The sequence below is a fragment of the Haplochromis burtoni genome, unplaced genomic scaffold, assembly GCF_018398535.1.
Source record: "Haplochromis burtoni strain Fernald_Lab_line unplaced genomic scaffold, NCSU_Asbu1 Contig_193, whole genome shotgun sequence".
NCBI lineage: Eukaryota > Metazoa > Chordata > Actinopteri > Cichliformes > Cichlidae > Haplochromis > Haplochromis burtoni.
In genome coordinates, this window is record NW_024582554.1 from 747097 (window position 1) to 757146 (window position 10050).

A 10050-nucleotide genomic window follows, 5' to 3' on the forward strand; every position below is an offset into this window, starting at 1 on the left:
GGATGGATGGATATATAAAAATTGGTGTATCTCAAAAATAAAACTATGAAGACACTCAAAATAAATTTCCTGTTGTTGTAAACTATTTTTTGCAACTTTTTTGTATTTAAAGTTTTGAGGGATAAACCTCTTAAATTTCTCCAAGTAGAAATATATGTAAAAAAACCCAAAAACAATTTTCTAATTTTTTGTAGTTTATTGCACTTTTTTGCAATTTATGTCGTTACTATGGACTTAATGTAGACATATTAATAAAATGTGGGCTATAACAGTTGTATTGATGTATAGCAACTTGAAATGCTCCCTAAAATGGCTCTACAACGTGTAAAAATATAAAGTAAGCTCTGGCGGCCTTGGTTCTATAGTAGGTCTTAAAGGGCTAAGACAAGCAGTTATGACACCTTTGAGTTTGTCTCCACTGTAGCTAATGACAACATCTCCGGGAGCCAACATCACGATGCAATGCACTCCAGCTAACTTCAGTGGACTCTGGGGGTTGGGCTAATAGTAATTTATTTCATTTCATTTTTAATTTATACCTGCCGATCAGCTGACACTCACAGGAAAAAAACAGGAAGTCTCCTGTTGCAAAAAAATCAGTATACCATCTTACAAACTCAGCTGTCACATGTTTGTCCTCCGGATTTACAACATGGATTGAAATTGAAAACCTGTTCATAAAGTCCCAGGATAGAGTCACCTGAGGCTCCAGTAAAACAGACTAGTCTGTGTGTGGTACTGTGAGCCACACTACGCTCCTCCCCTGAGATTGATGCTCCAACACTCCATCACCATCACCTCCATCAGAGTAGCTCTCCTCACTGGGGCTCGTGCCCACATCCCTCTGGGCTTTTACTCTGCACGACCCCCACCTGAACCACGCCACTGACGCACATTAATACACACGGTAACCCGGGGCCGTACGCTCCATACAGCATGAACTGCTTTATGGTAATGTCATTGGTGAGAGAAATGCCTGTGCCCTGACATTTATCCATTAATTCAGATGTTGTGTAACAGCAGTAAAGGGCCCGTACCCATCATCAGTGTGCCAAAGATAAGCCGTTACATTTCCTGGAGGCCTTCAGGTTATTTCTCACAGTCTTGGCGGTATGATAAGTTTTGCGTTTGTCATATTGTGGTATAGTTTGCATTGAAGATGGCAGACATGATACTGACCTTAGACTAAAAATCTACTTTTTTTCTATTGTTTCTTTGTGGAAGAGGCTTTTCTGATGATGATAAAGTTGAACCAAATAGTGAGTAAACTATTGTTGCAAACAGTGGTTCATATTTGGTTTGAATGCAGTCAGTAACCATCTATGGTGGACTATGGATGTTGTCAGTAATTAGCTGTGGAGGCCTCCATCGTTCCTGAGGATTGGTGACACAGTCAGAAGGTTTGTGTCCTAGCTAACATGCTAGCTAATGTGCTAGCTAACGTGCTAGCTAGCGCGCTAAAACCACATGAGATCTTTACATTGTGGTTTTTTCTCCCCCTGCTAAATGTTTCACTCTCAACTTACAGGAAACAAAAGAAAAAACTCATAATGGCAGCATGTTAGTCCTCTTCAGGGAATCGCTCCTGGATAGTATTATTGGGCTAATCAATAATGGCAGTTAAACAGTGACTGTGCAGTGATTCATCGCCTGTAAATGCATACACTGAATCTGCTGGCCTTTGCCTGTTCATGTCAGTGTCAGACCACGCTAATTTTCCTGGAAACAGCTGAACAGTAAGATGGCTCACAGGGGGGAGGTTTGTTGACGGGAAGGGAAGATCAGTGTCGGGTCGGCGGTTCTGAGGTACTGGATCTGTCTGACAGGCTGCCTGCTAGAGGAGTAGGCCGCTGGGAGAGTTTCAAGCAGACACAAAAGCAGAGGGTGATTAATGGTTTTCAATACCACATGTCGAACTATGTAGTCATTCTCTGTTGCAGGAATAATTGAGGGGTTTCATTCAATACAACTACACTGCATACCTCCTTCAGGAAACAGATACCAAACGACTCACGGACCAATACCGGTCCATGGCCCGGGGGTTGGGGACGGCTGGTGTAGAGCGCTCGCAGTGCGGCTGCTAGATTGTGTTTCCTAACATCTACTAATAGTTTCTAGACACTGTTTGGTTTTTGTTGGAATTTCCAAATCTGTGTTAATGTAACTGGATTCTTAATTGCGATGAAATGTGAGTAATTAACATATTTCGTCATTTGGAGAAATTATAACTTTGTCCCCAAACTGCTCAACGTGAGCGCTCCCTCTGATCAGAGATGGGCAGCGTTACTGTAATCTGATTCCTTTTTTTGAGTAACGAGTAAAGTAAGGGATTACTATTGCAAAAACGGTAATTAGATTACCGTTACTTTCCCGTAGGAATACTGCGTTACTGCGTTACTAAAACCGTGATTTTTTGCGAGAATGTCTCATGACAGTGACGTAAGCGAGTGCGACGTTCATGACAACAGCTGTGTGCAGATCAACAATGGATCACATATCGAGTGCAGAGTATGAGCGTGCAGCGTTTAAAGCGTGGAAGTACTGACCTTACTTTGAGTTTGATTCCATAAAAAGTGACAAAAACATGAGTGTCCGCTGTGCGTGGGAAGAAAACTTCTTTTTACAGCGAAAAAACCCCTAAACTTCCAACAAGCACCGAGTAGCTACGACGTAATGGGAAACTCACAGAGAAACTCGCGGATTCTTCCACTGACCGCGGCACACCTGCACCAGGGTAACCCTCCGCCTGCCCCACTCCTGCTTTACAGGTGAAAATAGAGCAACAGGACCGCTGAGTCTTTGACTTTATTTATTTTCTGCTGTTTACTTGCATCTATTTGAAAGACTGAGTGTAAACACAAAAATATTTTATTTTATGTGCTGGAATGTGCAGAAAATAGGTTTAAATGTTAAACTAATTTCTTCCAGTCAGAGAATGTTGCAGATAATTAAATTTTTGCTTGATGCATAAAGTTAAAAGATTAAAACTAATAAAACAAGTTTTAAAAAGAGACTTTTCCATCTGATTACATTTTGTATGATGGATTATGCAAAAAGTAGAATTGGGCTGAAAGATCTATCGCTTTATCACCTCTTCAGGTTGTAAATCGTGTTTTTAAAAAGTAACTAAGTAATTAATTACTTGTGAAAATAAGTAATCAGTAAAGTAACGGGATTACTTTTTGGGGGAAGTAATCAGTAATTAGTTACTGATTACTTTTTTCAAGTTCCTTGACCAACACTGCCTCTGATATCCATATTTCTGATCCTGTCCATCCGGGTCACTCCCAGCGAAGTGGATCGGTGGTTCGATCCCTGTGTCCTGTACATCCATCTATCCAAGTATCCTTGGGCACATTTTTCCCGAGGTACACATGAGAGTGTTACATTAAAAGTGCTTAGGCATGTGTGTGAATGGGTGAATGAGGCGTGTAGTTAAGAGTGCTTAACATATGTAGAACAGTGCTCCATAAGTACCAGTCCCATCCACAAAGACACAGAGCCACTCTGATGTTCTCTGTACTCGTCCGTCAACACTCTCAACGTAAACATCACATCTGTGGAGGTCTTTCACGCGTGAAGCCATACCACTGCTCACTGATCGCCACCTCTCTTCTTAACCTTGCTTTCGCGTAGCTTCACGGTGTGGCTCATGAACCTCTGTGGTTGCTTCACTTCTGCACTTCACCCTTGTTCTTGAAAATAGGTACCATTAAACCTTTTCTGCTTCCCTCATACACTCCTCATCTGGTTAGAAAGTCCACTGCCCTGTCTCCTGCACATCTCCACACTTCCACAGGTCCACTCTTCATTCTCTTGATACTTCACTTCCTCCGTACTGATCCTGCACTTCCAGTACTACTGCTGTACTTTCCCAGTCATCTGGTAATTCTTCCCTACTATCCTGTCTCGTCTCATCTCCACTGGAATTCTTCCTTCTTCAACTTCAACCAGTTAATGCCTCTGCCTTCACTTGCATCTTCTTGATTTCCAAAGTTTTCATGACCTGATATTGCTCCCAGGTTGCATAGCATGCAGTCCACCTCTTAGCGACTTGCTCATCTCTCTTGTGCCACCTTATGTTCCTCCTAGTTCATCACAGCCATTTACAAATTCCAGTATCGTCTGTCCTTCTGTATTTCTCTCCATAACAGCATTCCTATCCAACGCCTCCTCATTACCCCTGTAGCTGTGACTGCTCCTTCACATCAGGACCAACATGGGACACTTTCAAAATCTAAAAACTCTCTTTTACTCCTCAGCTTTTAAATCAGAGACTTTTGATTATCTTAAGTGTGCAGCACGTTGGTCATCAGTGGTTGTTTTTAATGTGCTATAAATGAATTTGACTTGATTGTCCCCCTCACCAACATGTCCGTTTAAGTGTGCTCCAGTCACTACTCTGCCCCGGGGGCAGATCACTGAACCTCCTCCAGAAGGTGATCCAACCTGTGGGGCATGTGCACCGACAACATCTGCCCTTTGACTCCCAGTTTCAAGTTTCATGGCTGAGGAAAGAGCGCAGCCTTGGTTTCTATATGTGAATGTGGCGCTTTGATTGTTACACATTATGCAGCTGGCTGGTGAACTGCACTGTAAAAGCCATGAAGGTTGATGTGCTTATGCGAGGGCGTTGTTTGCATTTGGTTGTTTATCTGCGTGTGGAGTAAAAGCAGACGCCACAGTCAGCATCGGCTCATTTCTCTAAGAGGCTGCAAGATGTCGCTGCAATGTCTCAAGGTGAAGCTGCTTTCATACGCGCACCGCACGAGTGGATGCTATTTTGCTTTTCAGCGAATCCGAGGCCGCAGAGCAAACACATCTCCATCTCTTTATCGGCGACTCACCCACACATACGCGCTCACTCTCCAGTTCTCACCTAAAGGTGTGTGGTGATGCAGCTTGTGGCAGGTGGTGCACACAGCGGTGCCGCAGTGTGACTAATAGTTGTTGCTAAATGGCGTGAACATCCTGTGCATCTGTTTGATGAATCTTTCTCCTTCCTGTGCTCGCCTTCCATCCCTCCCTCCGGCTGTCCATCCAATTATACGTCCCTGTCTCCAAGTTAACCACAGGTCATGTGAAATACCACACGACTCAGAAGAAAGCCCACTGATCAGCAAAGTGGAGTGTTCTACGTGACTCAGCAGGAGTGACACGCAGGACAAGAATATAAGCTTACATAAAATAATCGTCACCACTTCACATCATTCCTGTCTATATTTGCAGGCGCAGATGGGAACAGACGGACGGACGGAACGAGGATGACATCACTGTTACCCGTGGGAGCCTGGGCCTGTCATTCTTGGTGTCACTTCCTGGGAGAGAATAGAACAGGAAGCCAGCGCGAGAGCCGACAACGAGCGCTCCCCTCACCTCCACAAGGAAGCCTTTTTCCCCCGAGAGCAAAATGTGTGTCCGCTTGTGTCCCTCGCTCACTCCTGCATTCATCGCGCAGAGGGCTGGTGCTGGTTCAGAATTTGTGTAAGCCCTGATTGTTTTCATGTCCTTTGAGCTCAGGTCTGAGCCTTTTGCAACAAATCCTTTGAAGAGCTTGTTATTTTACACGTCAACGGTAGTTAAAATAAGTCAGAGTGGTGACTTTATGGGTACGGATGCAGTAAGCTGTGCCTCTGCAGGCTTTATTTTGCTGCCCTGGGTCAGCAGTGTTTGGAGGAGGGTGGATTTACAAACGTGGAGGCCACTGTGACGTCACCTGATGGTGTTGGACTCTGGGTCGGGGTGAGGCTCGGTCCCTTGGCCGGTGCCACACTCTGCTTCTATGCTGGAGCTTTCCCATATTGGACAAAAGGGTCGAGTGAAAATTGGTCAGCTGCATGTGTAGCTTGCAGGGCTCCATCCATAATTTCTGATCAGTCCTTTTGCTGAATGGTGTAAGCCTCAGATATTTGTCAGGTAACTCTGTTTAACTCCAAAAGGCTCCAAAAGGAAAAGTCCAGTTTGACTCTGCACAGAGCCCTCAGCTAAACCCTCAACATCCACTCATGTTACCAGATCAACTATTATTCATATGGCTATTTGTTGATATTGTGTTACTGTTGTAAAATGCAGGGACGTGGCTGCGGCTCAGAAACTGCAGCGAGTCATCAGGAAGATCGAAGAGCTTCTCTTCCTGTTGAAGTGTTCTCTTAAGATAATGGCTGAAATAAGTGAGTAAGCTTTGTTGAAATGCCAGCTCGTTGTGAGCTTTGGTTTTCTTTTTTAATCATGAGGCTTTGTGATGATTCATGTCTGTGTTAAGGTGCTAACGTGGCTGATTCAGAGCTGCTAATGAGTAGACGTGTTGTTCTACTTGTTTGTCTTCATGCTCTAAAACGCTGCATCCAACTGAGCGACTCAAATGCAACCTGCTTAGTGCGTACACAGCATCTTTGTACTATTCATCAGTGTGCAGGCATACAAAGCAGGCACACGTCCTGCTACCTGAATAGTTTTTACACAAATCCTGAACTCAGACAGGACGCGCTGTGGTTCAGGCTCTGCAGGCTCTGGTGAGTCTGTGTTTAAAGGATGGAAAGATGACTGCGACGCAAAAATGAAATTAAAAATGTTCGCGTTTCGGTCCCTACTGTGGATTTACTTCTGCCCTTTGACCTCTCTAACTAACACAAGTGCATCAAAGCTGAGCCCTCCCTTTGAGGACCCGCACGGTGTTATAGATGTAATGTCGCCCTCTTGTGTGTGAATTTAAAATTGCAGGATTCAGGCTGAGTTTTTAAATAATATGCAAAACACTGTCTGGTGAACGTCAGCACTAACATCGGATATGGGCAGCTGTTAGTTGACTCCGCCCTCCAAAGCCCCCACCTTTCTGCAGCGCCGACAGCGTAAAGACTTTGTAGCCTGGACACACCTCTGATCATCTGACACCCATCTTTCAAACACCTGGAGGGCCGCTGGGACAATGATGTACTGTTAGATTTGTTGTCATGACGACCGTGTTGGTTATGTAAGCACTGGGCTCTGGTTCCCACAAACAGTGGTGCACGCAGATCTCTGTGCTGTGACACTAGAAACCACGCACACGGTCACAGTTTGTCCGTCCCTCCAGCTGCTCACGTGTCACCCTGCAGTGTCTACAACGAGCCATTTAACCCTCAGCGATGAGCCGTAACCCTGTGCCAGCAGCACGCGTGCTTCAGGTGAGGCCTGTGGCCGACTCGGGGCAGAGACTTAGTTGCAGTCTAACGTCAAGAATTTGGGTGGCACAGTTTCTTTCCAGTAATTCAGCAAATTTGTCTCAGTTCCCTCCAAACTGAAGTGAGCTCGCTGGTTTTCTTGGATTTTTGCTGATTTCTTGAGCTTGGCCACACTTTCTCTGATTGGCTGTCAGCTTCACAACTCCTCCAGTCTGTATGTTGAGATGTCATGTGTGCGACAGGCACAGTACTTTGACTAATAAGTGCTATAGCGATCCTCTGTGTAACCTCGATTTAATCCAAAGATTTTGTGACCCTAAAGCAGACTCACATTTACCAGCTTCTCTGTTGCTCGGGTGCTTCTCTTCACATGCTCTGTCTCTGTGGCAACAGCCTGGAAATGCTTCTGCTGTGGACCCACAACAATCAATGTGTGTAGAGGTACCCATGTGTCCGTCTGTACTGATGGAGCTGATGTGTCACATAGATTTGGCTCTGTAAAGTTGACGTTGAGCATACTCGTATCCATCCATTCACGTTGGTTTTCCTCTCTGACGTCATGTGTTCTGTCTTCCTGTAGTGTCTGTGGAAGGTGGCAGGTCGTGGGCGTAGGCTGACGTAGACTGGAGCGAGCGCTCGTCATTGTGTTTGCGAGCACCGTGCTTCCAAACGCCGTTCACAGCAGGCTCGATGCATTGCTCCTGTGGCAGGCGTCCCTGTCTTATGCTGTCAGCCTCACTTTTCATGTGACGTCTGATCTGTTTGAATTCATCTTCGTTGCTTGAAGCAAGTATTCAGGTGCCAGCTGCTCATGATGCTGGACTGGCATGGCAACAGCACAGATAACCCTGATGAGCAGATGTGTGTGTGTGTTATAATAGTGGTTTTTAGTAGGCTGGACTAACTGGTTTGTATTTCCTTGCTGGAATAATAGCTGACCCTGGTTTGGGCTTTTGGGAGCTAACTTGTGTTTATCTGCAAGCACCTACAGGTGAAAAACAAACGCACTGAAAACTTGTCTCAGCTTCAAGGTGAGCATTTGAACCAACTACCAATGAGAGTGCAGGATACAGGTGACTGATATATGACTGGTTGGTAAATATGTTGCAGGGTCACCTAGGCAACTGGAGCCTGGAATGTCCGCTAGCAACCAATCGTCAGCCTCAGAGCACGACAGCTCGCTGACTTCCTGTGTGGATTATAGCTCATGTTCACATGCAGTGAAAGCTGATGGTTGCAGGTGAATGTTTGCAGGTATCCACACAGACGTCAGACACGCCTGCCTTTCCTACATGTTAGCATCTGTAATCAGGATTACAAGAGTAGACAGGTTTCTGTGCTAGAGGTATGATATATGCTTCGATAGCAATAATATTTTAAAATGAAATAATATAAATGAAAAGCTATGTAGTTGTTCTTTTTGTACGTGGTTATAGGAAGTTCAGTGTAGTTCCCTTGCTTCTGTGGATTTGATAATGATACCTTTACATTTCCTTTGTTGTTGCTCATAGTTGTGGGGTGAAAATGTAATATTGTGACAGTAAATATGGTTTAGTCTAGAACATTAGGAATTTGCTGTGCAGAGCATCCCAGGCTGGAGTCCAATTCCCGACTCAGTCTAGTGCAAAGCACACTTTGGTTTAATGTTGAACTATTTCACAAAGAAGAAGTGCTGAAACCAAACTTTAATCTCTAAAATCTCTAAACTGCAGTTTTAAAGCAGAATAAGGTGACATTGTTCTCCCACCAACCTTTGGTTTCAAATGAATCTGATTTAATCATCGAGTCGTTTTGTCCACGTGAAGCAGTCCGACACAACACTGCACTCTGGATCAACATCTGACTTATTGATCTTTTAATCGTCTTTCTATTAGGAGGTGAATGAGTTGTTTTTTTCATGTTCCTACAACATAACTATATATATCTATAAATCACTACTTACTTGTGACCCAAGAAATTTCTAAATATTATGGTCAGTGCTTCTGATCTGTCCTGAGAAGTACGTGTTGGGACTTTCCTACAGTTGTATTGACTTTGCTTTATAACATGTCTGAATAAAATTGCCTACATTCAAATTATATATAACTACTAGCTGTTAACCTTCAGTGGCAACAAACGTTGTGGTTAGCTTCCTGTTTGTGTAAAAACCATGCTATCAGCTGCAGTTATCTCTCTTTGTTGGTGCATGTAGTGGCGAAGCACAGATCAGGGCGGAGATCTGCAGTTCATCTCACCGCTGCAGCTGTGGTGACCAAACGTCTTCTCCAAGAAGCTGGTTTCACGTGGTGGTTTAGATGTGTGCTGCTCTTGTCTAGCACCATTTGAAATCAGTGTTCTTGGGGAGAGCAGGACAGCAGCAGTGAGTGAGTGTTAGGAGGACAGTACACGAGTGCCTCGTCTTCCTCTCCTCCTCTTCTTCTGTTGCCACTAAAAGATAACTGATTTCTTCTGGTGCTTAGAGCCCGCTGAAGCCTTCTAGCACCATTTGAAATCGGTTATAAAACTGTGGATCACTGCGTCTGTGAGTCGTCAAAGAAAGAAGACAAGAACCCAGAAAGCTTGGAGGACGCTCATGGATTACATCCCCATTGATATTATGAGTCTGTCGCTAATAAATCAGCTTCGCCTACGTCAATTTTTAAACTGAGCTGTGGAATTTGACCTTTCTACAGCTGATCAACGTTGCAGTTCTTCAAGATACCACTAAAGGGTGCTCGAAGTCCAAGATTGCTTGGATTACCCTTTGGATGGAATGGCTGGACCCGAGTTGGATACACTATCGGTATGTATGTATGATATATGATATATGATATATATATATCTCACATATATATATATGTAATATATATATATGTGATATATATATATAATATATATATAAAACTGTTGT